This window comes from Ambystoma mexicanum, chromosome 2p (assembly GCF_040938575.1).
Source record: "Ambystoma mexicanum isolate Mex_15411 chromosome 2p, UKY_AmexF1_1, whole genome shotgun sequence".
NCBI classification, from domain to species: Eukaryota; Metazoa; Chordata; class Amphibia; order Caudata; family Ambystomatidae; genus Ambystoma; species Ambystoma mexicanum.
In genome coordinates, this window is record NC_090923.1 from 1,018,922,728 (window position 1) to 1,018,939,841 (window position 17,114).

Genomic DNA, 17,114 nt, shown 5'->3' on the forward strand with positions numbered 1-17,114 from the left:
CAAGAGACACATCTACTTGGCGCAAACAAACAGAGGATGACACATAAAGCGTTCCCCAGACAATCCTTTGCGACAAGTGGGAAAAAGACAAAGGGGGTGGCGATACTGTTGGGTGCCAATTTGAAATTCCAAAAACAATCCCTGTACAGGGATGCTGAAGGCAGATACCAAGTACTCAAAGGTACAGTTGAGGGCCAATTATACACATTTGTGGCAATATAGGCCCCCAACAAGAAATAAGACATATACCTCGGGGAGATATCACTAAAACTGGGAGGTTGGTGCACAGGGCACATGGTGATTGGCAGGGATTTTAATTGTGTAATGGACCCTGCTCAAGACAAAACACTCCCCGCCATAGCTATGGATATGAAAAACAGGCAAGCATTAGGGAAATTCTTTAGGGACCAAGGAGTTAGAGACATGGAGGTTATTTCATGAGCAGGACAGAGAATTCACACACTACTCAGCGGTACACAAAGGTTAATTAAGAATTGACATGATCCTAGTCTCGGCTACATTGATCCCTCAGGTAGGCATAGCTAGGGTACATATAGGAGTGAAATATCTTTATGATCACGCACCAGTGATAGTCCATATTGAGATGGCAAATGGAAGGGTGAAAACACAGAAAAATTGGAGGCTGAACAAAATGATATTGAGAGACGTAGCCTTGCGAGAACATATGGAGAAAGCAATAAATAATTACTTTAAAGACAACGACAATGGGGAGATAGAATAGTATGGGATGCAGGGAAAGTGGTGGTCCGGGAGGAATTTATATCACAGGCCACAGCATACGCGAGGGATAGAGGGCTTATCACAAAAACTCTTGAGGCATAACTCAAGGAAGCGGAAGTGCAACACAAAGCTGGGCAAATGCAAAAATCACTCAGAACGCTCCGGAAAGTTAGAGCTTAGTTGGAAAAACACGTGGCAGATCGCACGGCACAGGCATTATTAAGCATCAAACAGACATATTACACTCAGGGTGGGAAAGCCAATACATTTCTGGCTGCTAAATTAAGAAAACAAAAGTCCTGCAATTACATTGCCCAATTGAAAAATGAACAAGAAGAACGGTATGTAACAGAAGAGGGGAAATTGGAAATAATGTAAAGATTTCATGTAGGGCTGTTGAAATTGAAAGGCTTGAATCCACAGCGACAAAAAATTATATGTCAAAACTGCAATTACCTCAAATAACCAGCGAGGGTAGAGACATTCTACAAGGTCCTGTTCGGGAGGAGAGGAAATTACTGACGGGCCCATTGGTCAGTACTCACCCGCGAGAACTTGTAATAGAAGAAAGCTGCACCATGTGAGGACAGGGTGCAGGATTCACATACTCCAGCACAACTCAATAACCAGGACTCAATAAGTTGGCAAAGGGAAGTCTGTTTAATGATACATACATCAGCATATGGAAATCAGCAGCATCGCGAACACCTGTCTCGCTCCGACTTGCTCGAACTTCAGTCGAACAGTCATTGTTATAGGCAAAACTCGTCATCACTGACGTCTAATTCTATAAAAAATCATCATGCAATATAATTGGTTAGGAAAGGTAACTTAAGTATAGGTGTTATATCTGTATATGATAATAGGGCATGCGGATTGGATAACTGTTATCGGGTGGGCATCTACGCCCCTCCCTCTACTTCACACGTGACTGACGTCACTACAAGTACGATGTCTTATTGGTTCTACTATCTATAGGACTCCAGATAACTTGACCCATTGTGATTGGGCAGGTTACACCCCTAGACATTAATCCTCATTTTAATTAGCGGCATGCAGAATGGACACCAATGTGCCTGGTATCCCAAGTTTCACCCTGCCTACCTTCCATCAATCAGTGTTTTAGGGTGATGTGTCAATTAGTTGGCTAAGGATGGCCTCGAAACTGTAGTCTCTTATCGGGAAAAGTTATGGCATCCATGGGTCCTCGATGACATCAGGCGGTGGTACTTCTTCGCGCTTGGCTGGTCACGTGTTAGTTCACCATGAATCTGCTTCAGTTTCCAGCTTTTAGTGCATTTAACTCTGTTTCAGCCTCGCCACCTGCATGGGCCCCCCTTATCTTGACCTTCATGAGGCAGGCTGGTATGCTCTGAAGTTTGAGTCTTGTTAGCTGACGCTCTTCTCCCTCTCTCTGGTTGACCTCAATTTCCTGGGCATGAGCCGCTCTTTGTTGAGTTTCGATTCCGCTCATTCCCTTGCCTTTGGCTGGGTTACAAAGCTTGGCCTGTCAGGCTTCTGGCAGCCTAGGTACATTTCTGCTTTTACAAAATGGAGTCGCACTTGTATAATGTGCCTTATTAGGTAAATATATGGTTGGCACTTGCTGCTCTAATCTTCTACTGAGCATTGCAAGCAGTGTCGTTTCTTTGGCCTCTTGCGTTCCAAGCCTATTTACACACGTTGGACAGGTCGGTTGCTCCCATCTTGTCTCGTAGCAACGTTTCCTCACGTTTTAACATCGTCTCTTCTCTGTGTCCATTACATTTATTTTCGTAGTTACTCGCACTGGCGTGCTAGCTTCGATAGCTGTTTTTGTTAATTCACGAGTCTGTTCAGGCCCTTGAGTCATTTCCACTGGCCTTCCATTAGGGCTCTTTGGGTATCTTCATGGACCGTCTGTCGGTACTCTTCGTTTCGTATCAGCGGCTGGTACGGCTGTCCGATAGGGTACCAGGCTGCCCAGGGTTGTCTGGTTATGGGCGCTTCAACAGGTATGGATCTTCTGATGTATACTGGGCAGAGTCCCAGTACAGCTCTTTGTTGGTTCATTTGCTCTTCATACATCACATACCTTGGCAAGTACACTCCTGGTACCTTGAAATGAGGGGAAGGGGTGCAGGCCATGTCTGGGACCTCCTCTACACTCCCCCTTCTGGTCAGTTCATCGACCACTTCTGCAACCTCCTTTGCATTTATTTCTTTTGATTCTTCGGTGTCATGTTCATCGTCTTCAGGGTTTGTACATGATGTTGTGAATGTGTGAGCCTTTGGAGTCCATATTTTTATCACTCCCTTCAAACTCCCTGCTGTTTTCACATGTTCATCTTTGTTCCATGTCACTAGCTGGCATTGTCCATTTGGGCTACAGTAGATCCATTTTCCTTCATACCTTCTTCGTTTCTTAGGGTATGTGAACCTTGTTCCTTCTGGCGCAAATTTGCTGGCCTTCACAAAGTCTCTTATTTCTTCATCGGTCAGGTCCCTGGGCTTCCACCCTGGCTCGACATCAACCATTATTTTCATCCCTATGGCTTTCTTAGCAGTTTTCTGGCACTATGCAATGATTATCTTGATAACACAGGATCCTAGCAATACCATTGCTAGTAGAGCTCCCAGAAACTTGAATATATCTGCCATCCATTGGGGGACCGATGAGAATAGGTCTCCAAACCAGCTGTCATCGTCACTTCTTCACTTTCATCGATCATCTGGTTTTTCAGGTTTGTCAACATGCTTATGGCCTCTGTTAGGGTTCCGTTTTCTTCATCGTGTGATGGTAAAAATGTGCAACATGATTCTCCGATTTTTGCACAAACACCTCCATCCATTGCAGTGATCATGTCAAGCACATATCTGTTTTGGAGGGTCATCAGTCTAATTGCTCTCAGCTCTTCTTTGATCGCATTGAATCCTTTTATAGTGATATTGATGGTCTGCAATTACTCCCATTTAGTTATCTGCAACCATTTAGCATTCATTCCAACTTGGATGTGGGGCAGGAGTAATGTTGTGAATACTGTTGAGGTGAGGCTGAATAGCCTGCGTTTGTATGGGATTGCATGGAATGCCTCTTCTGATTTGGGAGAAAAGTAATTTTCCCTCTTCATCCTGGATACCAGTACCACAGATCTCCTTCTTCTTAGATGAACATCTGCTTTCGGGAAACTGTCCAACTTCAGGTCATTCTTAGGGATCACTAGCGCGGGAACGTGGACGTCCACTAGTGTGCATATGCCTCCCCAGTTTTTCGGCAGCCTTATGTATGCCTTGGATCCACATGCCCAGTAATGGTCCATAATACCTGCGGTTCCTTGTGTCAAAAGATTTGTCCGCAGTTTTGGTTCTCTCCATCTTCCTTGTGCCATTGTTTCTGAAGCATAGTTTTGGGCTCTCCAGTGGTACTATTTGCAGGGGTCCCCCTCTATCTTCGACCCATGTTAGTAACTTTACTAACTTTGGGGTTTGCACAGTTGTTGAGAGTTTTCTATTGCTTCTTTGCAGGCTCCAAGGACCATCCAAGCTCAGCCGATCACTACCCCTTCTTCCAATGCATTTGGGTAAACCACTATCCCCAGATCTGCATTTGGCCTATGGTCTTCCAGATTTGTGCCTCTTTTACAGATTTTCTGTGAATGTTCAGTCTCGGGTTTGTCACCCATCGTGTCCCTGATCCTTTGACATCAGGATTCTCGTATCAGATCACGTGATTCCTGGTGTGCGCCCTGTTTCTTGTTCTAATGTCCTGGACGTAGCCATCTTCGTCTGGGTAGTCCTTTTCGGTGGCCCATATCAGTGAAGTGTCTATTCCCATAAATTGTCCTCTGGTGTTGCACATTGCTACGCGTGACATACAGTGTGCTGTCAATTTCTACAGCCACGAAGATCTTGGATTTTCCCATGCTGTATAGTAGGAGAGCACAGACGAAGCATTCTCCATCCGACTGCCTTCGTCCTACTTCCTTCATGTGCTGGTACCATATGTTGTTTCCGAGATGGGCTGTGCTGTCCAGGTAATCATTAAGTTCATTGTTATCTTCATGCAGGTTTCTCTTGATTCTCAGCGTTCTTCTGTAGTTTGCTATGACTATGGGCCTCATTACACGGATGGCGGTAAGGATTTACCGGTACCGGTAAAATACTGGTACCAGTAAATCCTTACCGCCTTACTACGAGGTCCCTTTGCGGGTTTGGGGATTTAACGCCTGCTTTTTGCAGGTGTTAAAAACCAACCCGCAAAGGGACCGAGGGAGCTAATTACGGTACCGCAATTTGCGGTACCGTAATTAGTGCCTTCCCCATTCCCATAGAGCCCTATGGGCCAAAAATGGGAATGGGGAAGGGCAATGGTGGAAGGGGGAATTACCGCCCCGCCAACCTTGGAATGGGGCGGTAATTCCCCTTTCCGCCAAGGCGGTGCCGGTATTTTACCAGCATGAACCATGGCGCTAATAGCGCCATGGTTCTCCGCCATCCGTGTAATGAGGCCCTATGTCTCTAAATACCTCTGTGCTGCTTTTCCTCTCTGGGTGTCTCAGTGGAGCAGGCTGCCTCGACTGCATCTCTGTGGTAGAAGAAGGGTTTGTGTTTCCTTTCCGTCCCTTTTGTATGTTGTCATAGACTTCCTCTAACCGCCATTGGCTCCCCAACCTCCCAACTCATGGTTGTGTTGATGGCCTGAGGCTTGTTCATTGCGTTGGAGCAGGCGTGCTCGTTATTACAGTTTCTGTGGTTTTCTTGCTCAGCTCCTCATGTAGCTTCTTTGCTCTAAGTATGAGCGGGAACACATACTCAATTAACGTATGTGTTTTCTCAGTGAGTTCTTTTGCGGCTTCCTCCGTTCTATTGAGGGATTTTGCTATGCCACATCTGTTCGGTTTCTCGCTTGGTTCCCCGTTTTCTGGAGCTGTTTGTTCCACAGGTGACTTTTCTTTTTCGGTTGTTTTGGTCTGTGGTCTCGTAGCCGTTGACACTTGCCCTTGTTCATGTGCACTCAGTGTGTGGGTGCGTGCTGTGGATAGTGCTACATTATCATTCATCCCGTGCTAATCCTGTCTCCAGCTTTTCTCTCCATTCATTACTTCAAGTGTATACATATTACTGCTAATTACATTCAACTGTAAATCATTTGCTTTATCATCAGTTTTTCTTGGTACAGGTATTACTATATATGGTCTGGGTGCTTTTGTAGGACCCAGACGGTCATTACCTGATGGGTGCACTTGACATTGGGACACTTTGCGCACCAATAAAAAATGCAGTTCTGATAGTTAGGGACAAAAACACAATAATCACAATGCAAATACATATAATAGTTTTTAATGATAATTTGCAGCATTTCCTTCCAGGGAAGGGGGGGCGCCCCTCTGCGGGTGGCAAAACTAAGTCACTGTTCTGGGCTCCCATTTCAACCAAGCCCATAGTCAGTTATTTATTTCTTTTCTTGCTCTGATCTCATCACTCCAAAGTTCAGTAAATACTAAAGTGATGAGTGCTATTCAAATTACCCTTTTACGGGTGTAAACAGTAGTCTCTGGATATGCGACACCGAACCTTTTAGCTAAACTATGGAGAAAGGTTAGACTACCGTCTTTAGCATAGCACATTCATCCTGCATTTTTATATTAATCACAGTCCCAGGACACTCTTCCAACTCGCCGCAGCCCTGAGGATATGCAGGAATCTGTTTGCAGCGACAGGCTGCAAGGGTGGAAATCACACAAAAATAGAATGTCGTAAAAATAAAAACAAAAATAAAAGTGAACATATGAAAAAATAGACACAAATGAGAAAAATTAAGAAAAAGAAAAATAGTATGGTGAAGTTCTTGGATCTGCTCCCTTCTCTCGGTCCTTCAGTGACAGCTTGAAGGACAGTGTCCCTCTCCTTGGTCTGCTCCACGGCGAAAGAGGATGAAAATATGGAAGAAAAAATAAAAATAAAATAAGAAGATGATGTAATCCTCGTTTCTGCTTTTCTTGGTCTGTCCTATGTTAGAAGCATGAAGAACTGTGTCTTTGTTTCCTTGCTCTGTTCCCGGCAGAAGGATGATGAACAGTTCTATTACGGATCTCCTCCTTCTAGGGGTCTCCTCAGCAGTGGATGTCCGTAATTGCTTCTCAGTGCGATATGATCGCTCTCAGGAGTCTGTTTAACTGGGTGTTCTTTGCTGGGTCCCTGAGAAACGTGGGTACGTCGACATTGATGGGTCTACCCACTAGTTCTGAAAGTTCTCAATGAGGTGGAAAAGGACTTGGTATGCGTATAGGCTGTATTCAGGTGACAACGACATTCGTTCTTACTTGCTGGCCTCTAGTACGCAGGCCCTTTTCATTTGCTCGATCTGTCCCTCTGCGAACAGTCTCACAGGAATCTCCTTAGGAATTCTCGCTGGAAGTTGGACAGCTCCACCTGGAGCATGATGCCATGGAGAAGGGTCTTCATTTGTATGAAATTGACTGGATCTCTGAGGAAGGTGGCAAAGTCAACATCAGCAGGCCTTCCCACCATTTCTGGATAGTCTGCGACTAGTCTAATCAGGACATTGTGGGCTAGCTGCGTGTCTGCGGAGGACAGGGACATTTGCTTTGTTTTGCTGAGTCCCGATCACAGGCCTTTCTTTTGTCGTGAACAGTTTTTACACTTTCCTTCTGCGTGAATCGCTATGACGCAGTGGAGCTTATACCACACTTGGTTAAAAAAATCATTATTTCTGGGATCTCTGATGAAGTTTAGGGTGTCTGTGGTTCTCCCAACAGCTCCTGGGCACTCCTCTATGATCCGGAAGAATAGGGTGTAAGTCAATTCATCTATGATCACATGAGGTGGTAACATTTGTCTTTTGTCCGCTGTGCTCGGGCAACTCGGCGAAGACCTCTGTGATGACAGTCAGCAGTTGCCTAATTACTTCCTTGTTCTCTGGATCTTGAATTAATTCTGTGACACTTGTTCCTCTCCCTATGAGTGACGGATATGTTAACACCACGAGTTGAAAGTAGGTGAGTAAATCCCACTTGAGACTTCTGCTGGGATGCACCATAACTTCTGCGAACAAAGTCTTGTTACTGGATGCTTCAGGATAACATTTTTTTGGGTTCTCAGAAATGTTTTATTTGCTGCTTATCAGAGTCTTAGAGTTCATGTTCAAGGCTTTGTGCGGCTCAACATGTTCAAGTTATCAGTGTCACTGTGGTTTAGGAATATGTGATTCTCTTCTTCACCCTGAAATTTTAGCTGCACAGAGTGGTCGTTAGGTGTCTTGCACTCCTTTTTCATGCTTAGAGGAAATGTTCAATGTATAGCCACAATTTTCACAATTAGTTCTTTCGTTTGTCTTTTCTGTTCATGTGGCCTTCTTCCTCACCATAGATCTTGTCTGCACGTGCTGAGGTCCTTCCCCGTTGTCTGTAGATTCTTCGGAGGTGGAAGCAGTAGGAGTGCTCTCTCCTATAAATGGCTTGATGTCATTCAGGAAGATCCAGGCCCTTCTGCGCTTGAGCTTGACAGTGGATGGGGTACAGTCCTCTACGATGAACGGGCCATTAAACCTTGGCTCGTCCCATCTCTTTCTTGTAAAATTCCTTACGAGGATGCTGTCGCCAGGGAAGACAAGGGGCACACAAAGGCTGCGAGATGTGCCTGCATCAGCACTGTCTGTTGTGGTTTGTGCTGTGCTGTTCCCTTTTCGCCGTCCATGCAGCTGGCCTGAAATGACAGAGGAGCTGGATGTGAGACAGTCAATATAAGCCTTCATCTCTGCTCCCAGAACCTCCCTAGTTGGCTGGGCATCACATCTAGCTCTGTCTCGTGGGGTAAGAGGGGTCCTCATCCTTCTACCAGTAACTATTTTGTGCGGCGTGAGATGATGGTCGGAGCCTGGTTGGTTCCGAAGAGCATACAATGCCAGTGGTAGACAGTGCAACCATCCCTTCTTTAATGTGAACTTCAACTTGGCTATTCTCTCTTTTAACAGGCCGTTGATCCGCTCACATATACCATTTCCCTTTGGGTGATACGCCGACGAGAACTTGTGCTTTATACAAAGCAACAAGCTAATCTGTTCAAACACTGTATTTACAAAATGGGCCCTGTTATCTGATCTCATTACCTCGCACACCCCCCACCTAGGGAATACTTCCCTCACCAGGAACTTTCCGGCACAGGCTGCATCGGGGTGTGTACAGGGACCTGCTTCTACCCATCTTGAGAAAGGGCACACCATCACAATTAAATACCTGTACGCATTACGTATCTGAATCATATCGCCATAATCGATATGCAGGTGCTGGAAAGGTCCATTTGGTCGGGGAATGATTCCTCTCACTACTTTTAATGTGTGTGTGCTCAGAGGTGAATTGCTGGCAAATTATGCAGTTGACCGTAAAAAATGCAACATGCTCCGCTAAATTCGGCGTGAACCAGTCTTCTGCGAGCGTTGCAGCAAGATTTTCCTTTGACATGTGTAAGGGGTAGTGAAGCTGTTCTAACGCTACCTTTAGAAGGGTGACAGGCATTACTGGTTTACCAGTGCTGTCTTGCCTCCACAATCCGAAAGAAGGGTTTAAAGAACACCCTTGATGCTTCAATACATTTTTCTCCTCCTGAGGCACCTCCCCCTTGAGCTCCATTAGCCGAGTCTGTCCCATAGTGCCATAGGCTTCTGGTGTGGCTTGTGCTACCATCATTCGTTCATGGGTACCTGCCACCTCCACGTCCATGATTGTCTCATTCCTGGATGCCATGCGCTTGGCTTCCGTGTCTGCTTCATGCTTTCCACATGACACGGAATCTGTCCCCTTGGTATGTGCGGCACATTTCACGACCGCAAAGCCCACTGGGAGCTGTAGTGCTTTTATCAGCCTATCCAACAAGGCTGCATGTTGCACTGGCGTGCTGTCTGCTCGGAGGTAGCCCCTCCTTTTCCAGCGTGCTAAGCCTGCGTGCACAGTGGAAGTCACATAGGCAGAGTCACTGTACACCGTCACTTCCTGATCTGCATGATTTTCAATGGCAAGTATCAGTGCCACGAGTTCTGCAGCTTGGGCTGAATAGTGAGATGGTATTCATGCGCTGACGAGTACCTGAAACTCTCCATTCACCAGGTGTTTCACCACGGCCACGCCTGTATACCGTTGTCCATCTTCTTGGTCGATTCTCGAAGACCCGTCAATGAAGACGACCTCCCCACTTGGCAGAGCATTTTCTTTTACCCTCAGGATCTCATCATAGAATTCTTCAAAGTTTGCACAGTTATGGACAGGTTCACCCTCGGCTACAGGTTCTATTATGAACATCGCTGGGTTTACAGTTTTACATCGAACTATTTTGATCGATGGATTAGAGATAATCACCTCATAGGCAGATGCTCTCTGTGATGTCAATGTGCCCTTTGGCTTCTCTAATATGGAGAACAGTGAGTGCTCAACATACAGTGTCATGGAGCATCCCATCACAATGGATGACGCCTTCTCGATGGCAAATGCGGCGGAAGCTAAGTTTTGTTCGCATGGGAAGTGGCCCCTCATGACCGGGTCCAGACTCCCGCTGTAATATGCCAGAGGCTTGCACCCCAGCGATGTTCGCTGAGCGAGTACCGCCGTCATAAAGTTGCCATCGGTATGGGAGAACAGGTAGAATTCTTCTGCATAATTAGGGATCCCGAGCACTGGGGCCTTACAAATTGCCCCCTTGAGCTCTGCAAAACCCTTTTCCATTGCCTCAGTCCATTCAATTTCTTCCTTTGTTGCCTGTGCTTTTTTCAGGGCCTGAAGCAAGGGCTTGGTGTATGAGCTGTAGTCAAAGACACAGGTTCGAACATAGTTACATAGGCCTAAAAAGCTTTGCATTTGTTTTATCGTGCGTGGCTTGGCCGTGTTCATGATAGCTTCAGCCCTCTCTGGGGTTATCTTTTTCCCTTCATGAGAGATTAGTTGCCCTATGCACAACACTTCCTGTTGACAGTACTGTAGCTTTTCCTTGTCAACTTTGTATCCTTTATCCGCCAGTATTGTTAGTAACTGGACAGAATCTCGCCTGCATTGCTCTTCAGTGGTGCTGCAGATCAGAATGTCATCTACATACTGCAAAACAACACTGTCCACCGCAATATTGCTTAAGTCCATTTGCAGGACTCTGTTAAAAATGGATGGGGACTCACAATACCCCTGGGGCAGTCTCGTGCTTTTCAAGCGCATTTGCCTGAAAGTAAATGATGTAATATCTTGTGAGTCACGGTGCAACGGAATTGAGAAAAATGCATTTTTCAAATCGATCACCATGAAATATTTTGCCTCAGTGGGTATGTTGCATAGGATTGTGGACAGGTTAGGGACCAGAGGGAACTTGGCTTCAACAATATCGTTCAATGCCCTTAAATCCTGGATTAAACGCCAAGACCCCCCTTTTGATTTCTTGATGGGGTAGATCACCGTGTTATAGGGTGATTCTGATGTCACTAGGATGCCCTGCTCCATCATGGCGGAAATTGTCTTCGCAATCCCTTCATCCGCTTCTCTGGACATGGGATATTGTCGCGCACTTGGTATGATCGCTTTGGGCTTTAGCTTGATTTTTACTTCTCCCGCCCCTTTCAGGATTCCTACATTATAAGGCCCTGTTGTGCATACTGTGACGGGCACCTGGGCCATGTCATCCTCAAAGTATTCTGGACGTACCAGCGCCAACATCATTCTTTGTGGCACTTCTCGTTTGATGATTTTGACCCAGAATATGAGACTTACTTCCACTCTCGTCTCTTCTAGGTCAGGGTGTTCTTCGAACAGATCGTCGTCAGTGACGTCAGTCACTCAATACCCTTCTTCAATGGCGATAATAGCGCACCATTGCCTTCCTTCATCGTCATATCCCTCTACCAGTACCACCTTCCCCTTTTACCGCGGCAGTTTTTATTTCCAAGGGAAATATTTGTCCCTCTTCTTCATGCATGGGTATTCTTGGTCTAAATAGAAATTCGTTAGGGGTCCTCATTGTTTTGTCCGCGAGGCCTGGCAATCCCGCCATAAGCACTTGCATACCATAAGCGAAAACTTCTGGCTCCAGTGTTAGAGCTCTCATGGCTGCACGTCCAGAGTACGCTCTGATCATTTCGCACACATTTGAATAGTGCATTCCTGGTGTGGAGCACACTATACCATCCTCAGTAAATGAGATTGTCATATTCAACTTTGTCATCAAGTCTCGACCCATGATGTTTACTGGGGACTGACGTGAGTACAATAAGGGCACATTCATTTCACGCTCTCCCACTGAGACTGGGAGTGTGTCTGTGAAGGGAACTCTGCTATGAGCTCCAGTGAAACTCTGAGTATCTATTGCCTTGCCGGAAAAGGAAAACTTGCCTTCTCTTATGCACGAACATGTCGAACCCGTGTCAACTAACAAGGAATATTCTTTACCCCCTATGGTGACATTTACCCTGGGTTCCCTGTAAGGGTCTGGTGTCACCGATAGGATAGAGCACATCAGAGTTTCCCGTGAGATGTCCTATTTTATGTATAGGTTCGGCCCACTGTAAGTTTGTGGAATACCCCCATTCCTGGGGTTGGTTTCCCCTCCAGAGTTCATTCCTTGAGGCACCGGCGGTGGTGCCTGTTGGGGCTGCCCCTGTTGCAAATTCCCCATGTTCGAAGGTCGGAACCCTTGTTGTGCACCCTGCGGCAAGCCTGCAGCCTGCTGTTGCACTGTGTAATCCTGTGAACCGCCTTGTTGTGGGAAGGTAGGCTGATTCACCAAACCTGTTCCCATTCCTTGGCCATTTTGCCACATACCTTGGTTTCTGCACATGCGCGCCACATGTCCCGTCATTCTGCACAACCAACATACTGGTGGTGGTCGAACCATCTGCCCATCCGGTATGGCTTGACCGCCCATTTGTTCATTCTGAAATCCGCCTTGGCTATTTTGAAAGCCTCCCGGATTACCATGGAAACCTCCCTTGCCACCTTGCCATCCTCTTCCTCTAAATCCTCTGCCCCTCGGGTAATATCCCGTATTAGCTTGGTTATTCACTTGCTGCATGCTGGGTTCAGCTGGGCTGGTCAACATGGCTCCCTCGAGGGTATACTTCGAGAGCTTCTTTTGTACCAGCTTCGCTTCCTCCCCCTTACGGGTTGCTTCCTTTTTTCAATTCTTTTCATGTAGGAATCTGCAGTAGTGTGCAATTGTCAATTGAATTTCGGCCCACGGTTTGGCTTCTATCCCTCACAATTTCTTGAGCTGTTTTTGCACCATTTCGGGCAACCCTTGACACAGTATGTGCTAAAAGACCGGATAGACTTTGACCAAGACTCATGCGTTTCGAGCACCACGCGTCTTGAAAATTTTGGATATAAATCAACAGATCCTCTGACTCTTTCATTTTCCGAGTCATTATAGCTCCCATGTCTGATGTGTCTGGGTATAGCATTTGCAGCGCTCTCCACACTGCTGCTCTACAATTATTAAATAGGGCTCTGTCATGGGTAGTGTTAGTTATTGTTACCCTTGGATACTGAGCCCGTTTCCACACATCTTCAGCCCTTTCACCAAGTATGACAATCAAGAGGCCTTTAATGTCCCCTATGGATAAGGTGACTCCCCGGTCATCTTTTCTAGTTCGTGTATCCATTTCCCAGCCCCCGATGTCAGCATTGGAAGCTTATTTTTTCAGTTTTCTCGGTCCATGTGTGCTCATGGAATATATTGCGGTCTTACTCCCCCTTTTTCTAGCAGTGGGAACTAAAATGCACAATCTTCCTTTTCTTTTCCCCCTGCGCTTCTGTCTACTGGTGGGGCAATATTACCGCCTTGCCATCTACCCGGAAATGCTGTTAATTTGACTGTATAGGGGGATGATGTCTCGCCCCTCTGATCGTGGAGTGTTCCCTCACGTTTCCCGTGTGCTTTGGTAGGCTTCGATGTCCTAGGTTCAGATTCACTGGCGTCAGACCATCGTACCCCTTGGGCTCAAGGGAGCGGCTTTTCGCATCGCCTCCCTTCCTCATGTGCCTCATCCTCCGTATCCCCACCGGAGTCGGACCATGAATGATCCCAGTTTACGCAACTCCTTGCATCATCTTCGTTTTGCCTGATCTCCAGTCTGTCAAGGGACAGTCCCCTGCTCCCACTACCTTGGGTGGTATCCTCAGTGTCATATAGCTGAGTGCTCTCTAAGCGCTCATCTTTCCTTCCCCCTTGGTAACCTAGTTCCAGTCCCATCTCATCATATATTTTATCAATCGTTTCCCCGATGCTTTTGTTATCGAAGTCATCGTCAATATTTGTCCCGCTTGTACCTTGTCCCGCATCGCTTGCAGGAAAGAATTCTTTTTTGTCTTCCCATTCTACTGTAGGATTGGGTGTAATGACTACCCACTCCAAATACTCAAGATCTCGTGCCCTTTGTCTGCGTTTTCATTCCAATTCCTCATCTATCTCCTTTCGCTTTTTCGCTTCTTCTCTAACCTTATCTACTTCTCTCATTCGTTCATTTCTACGTTCCTTTGCCCTTCTACTCTCCTCGTCTTCCCGCTTTTTGACCTTCCTTTCGTGCACTCTCCTTTCTTCCTCCAACTTTAAAATGTTCAGCCTGTATTTTTCATAAGCTGCATACTGTGTGCGACTGAGCGGTATTCCTTGCTCTTTGCGATATAGTTGTTCTCTCCTTAATCTATCCTTCTTTCTCGTCCTTTCATCCCTTGCTTCTTTCTCCTTTCTTTGCTCTTCATTGTGCCTTCCTCTCGTCCTTACATCATCACTTCCCTTTCCATCTAGCTTTAATAGCATCTGTCCTCCCATCCATTCGTCTTTCGTGAATGCTGTCTCATCACTTCCTTTCCGCTTCTTTCCCTCTCTCTCTTTATCGAGAGGTGCACTAGCCTGTGACTGATCCTTACTACCATCGCCGCGCCTCTCCTTGTCCCTCGGGACTGTGGAGGCCAAATCAATTTCCTGCTCCTGTTCTTTAGTTTCGTCACTACTACATGTAGGTGACTCCTATGCGGGGTTACTGTACCCTGTGGCTGCTTTGAGTTCTCATATCGAGTAAAGACCCTCTGACTTGCTTCCCTCAATGACTGGTTCTGGCGAGGCTTGTGGCGCGGTAGGCGTCTCACCCCCCTCCGTGCCTACATTTAATATCCAGTCTGCAGGTGGGTCTTCCTCCTTTGTTTGCTCAAACATTTTCCAAAGTTCGAGAACGGCAAGGCGTTTCTTGAGCTTTTTGCCGGCATACGTGGCATGCAGGTATGTTGTCATGTGCTGTAAAACAGCCTTAGACAATGGCCCATTTTGGGGCCACGGCATAAACATCTTATTGGCGGTACCCTTAACCCACTCCTGGCTATATTTCTTCAATTTTACTGCATGCTTAGGCAATTGCTTACACAGATGCGCAAGTGGGGTAACTTCCTCCATTCTTTATTTCGACACCAACAATGTTTACACAATTTTTTAATCTTCCCACTAGTATGAGCGAGCACCACAACGGCAAGCTCCAATCCAACTTTTCCCGCCAAGATTTATTCTATCAATTTACTCAAAAGAAACCATCAATTCGCTGGCGATTCCCTCTTAGTTACAGAATCGCATAAAGCCAAAATGCATTTCAATCAATCATCAATAAAGTTATTGTACATTTAACATACAGCAAGACACATGTGACAGACACTTGACAGACTAGACGGACACCAGCTGGCCATACATATACCTGCCTTCTAATTGATACGCCACCATGGGATTTGAACAAACCCCCTTATGATGTCTTTAAACGTCACCGTAGCGTATTGCCCCCCTCTGTGGGCTCTGGGTTCACGTTCCTTCTGACCACTCTTTAAAGCGCAGGAACAAGGCAAATTCTCGTTTTTCTCTCGGGTGTCCCCGTCCCCCCGGTAATCCTTACATTTTCTTCCAGGTGCCCCCTTGGTATTCTTTGCGTTTTATCACAGGTGCCCCCCTGTTATCCTTTAAGTTTTATATATTTTCTTTTTATACTCGAGTCATTAACCCTCTAAATATATGCCGTCTTCTGTACTTCTAGCTACTTTATTTTTTTTCCGCCACCCTCTGTTACCTTCCCCCTTCTTACTCTAAGGTCTATGAAACATTTGCCAAGGTAACGAGTTTCGTTGTTTCACTCACCGATCGCCTCTTTTCCTCTCTGGAACTTCAGGATCACCGCCCCTTCCTCTTCTTGCTTTTAAAATTTACGTCCGATCCGCTGCCCGTGGGAATGAGAAGGGTTATGCTTGGAAAGGCGGGTTCCTTCAGACCCACTGCAAATTTTTTGGAATTTTACGCTATCATTGTCCACGGGGAGCTTCTCAGCCTACTCAGCCGGAATGGCAAAAGTACTTGTGATGTAACCGAAGGCCCAGAGTTACTTTGTGCCGTCGGTCTAAGGGTGTCTTATAACTATATCAATCGATTATCAATAATCGATGGCCGAAACCATCCTCACGCTACCAAGTGTTCTGGAGGAGAGGAAATTACTGACGGGCCCATTGGTCAGTACTCACCCTCGAGAACTTGTAAAACAAGATAGCTGCACCATGTGAGGACAGGGTGCAGGATTCACATACTCCAGCACAACTCAATAACCAAGGCTTAATAAGTTGGCAAAGGGAAGTCGGTTTAATGATACATACATCAGCATATGGAACTCAGCAGCAGCGCGAACACCTGTCTCGGGTATCAGGTAATATTATCCCCATATATATGGTCGCCGTAAATAATATCGCCGGGAAAAAGTCGTGGCGATATTATTTGGGTGACCATATATATGGGGACAGGGGCAGCAGGGGTTGCGGGCGTGTCCCCCGCTCCCAATGAAGAAAAAGAAAAGGTTTGGGGGTTGCAGGGGTGTCCTCCGCATGTTCCATGTAATAATGTCCCCACAAAAAACTGCAATTTTTCAGCGATTTTTTTGCATGGCGATATTTTGGCAGGGACATTATTACATGGAAACCTGTCTCGCTCCGACTTCCTCAAACTTCAGTCGAACAGTCATTGTTATAGGCAAAACTCGTCATCACTGATGTCTAATTCTATAAAAAATCATCATGCAATAAAATTGGTTAGGAAAGGTAACTTAAGTATAGGCGTTATATCTGTATATGATAATAGGGCATGCGGATTGGATAACTCTTATCGGGTGGGCATCTATGCCCCTCCCTCTACTTCACACGTGATTGGCGTCACTACAAGTACAACATCTTATTGGTTCTACCATCTATAGGACTCCAGATAACTTGGTCCATTGTGATTGGGCAGGTTACACCCCTAGACATAAATCCCCATTTTAATTAGCGGCATGCAGAATGGACACCAATGTGCCTGGTGTCCCAAGTTTCACCCTGCCTCCCTTCCATCAATCAGTG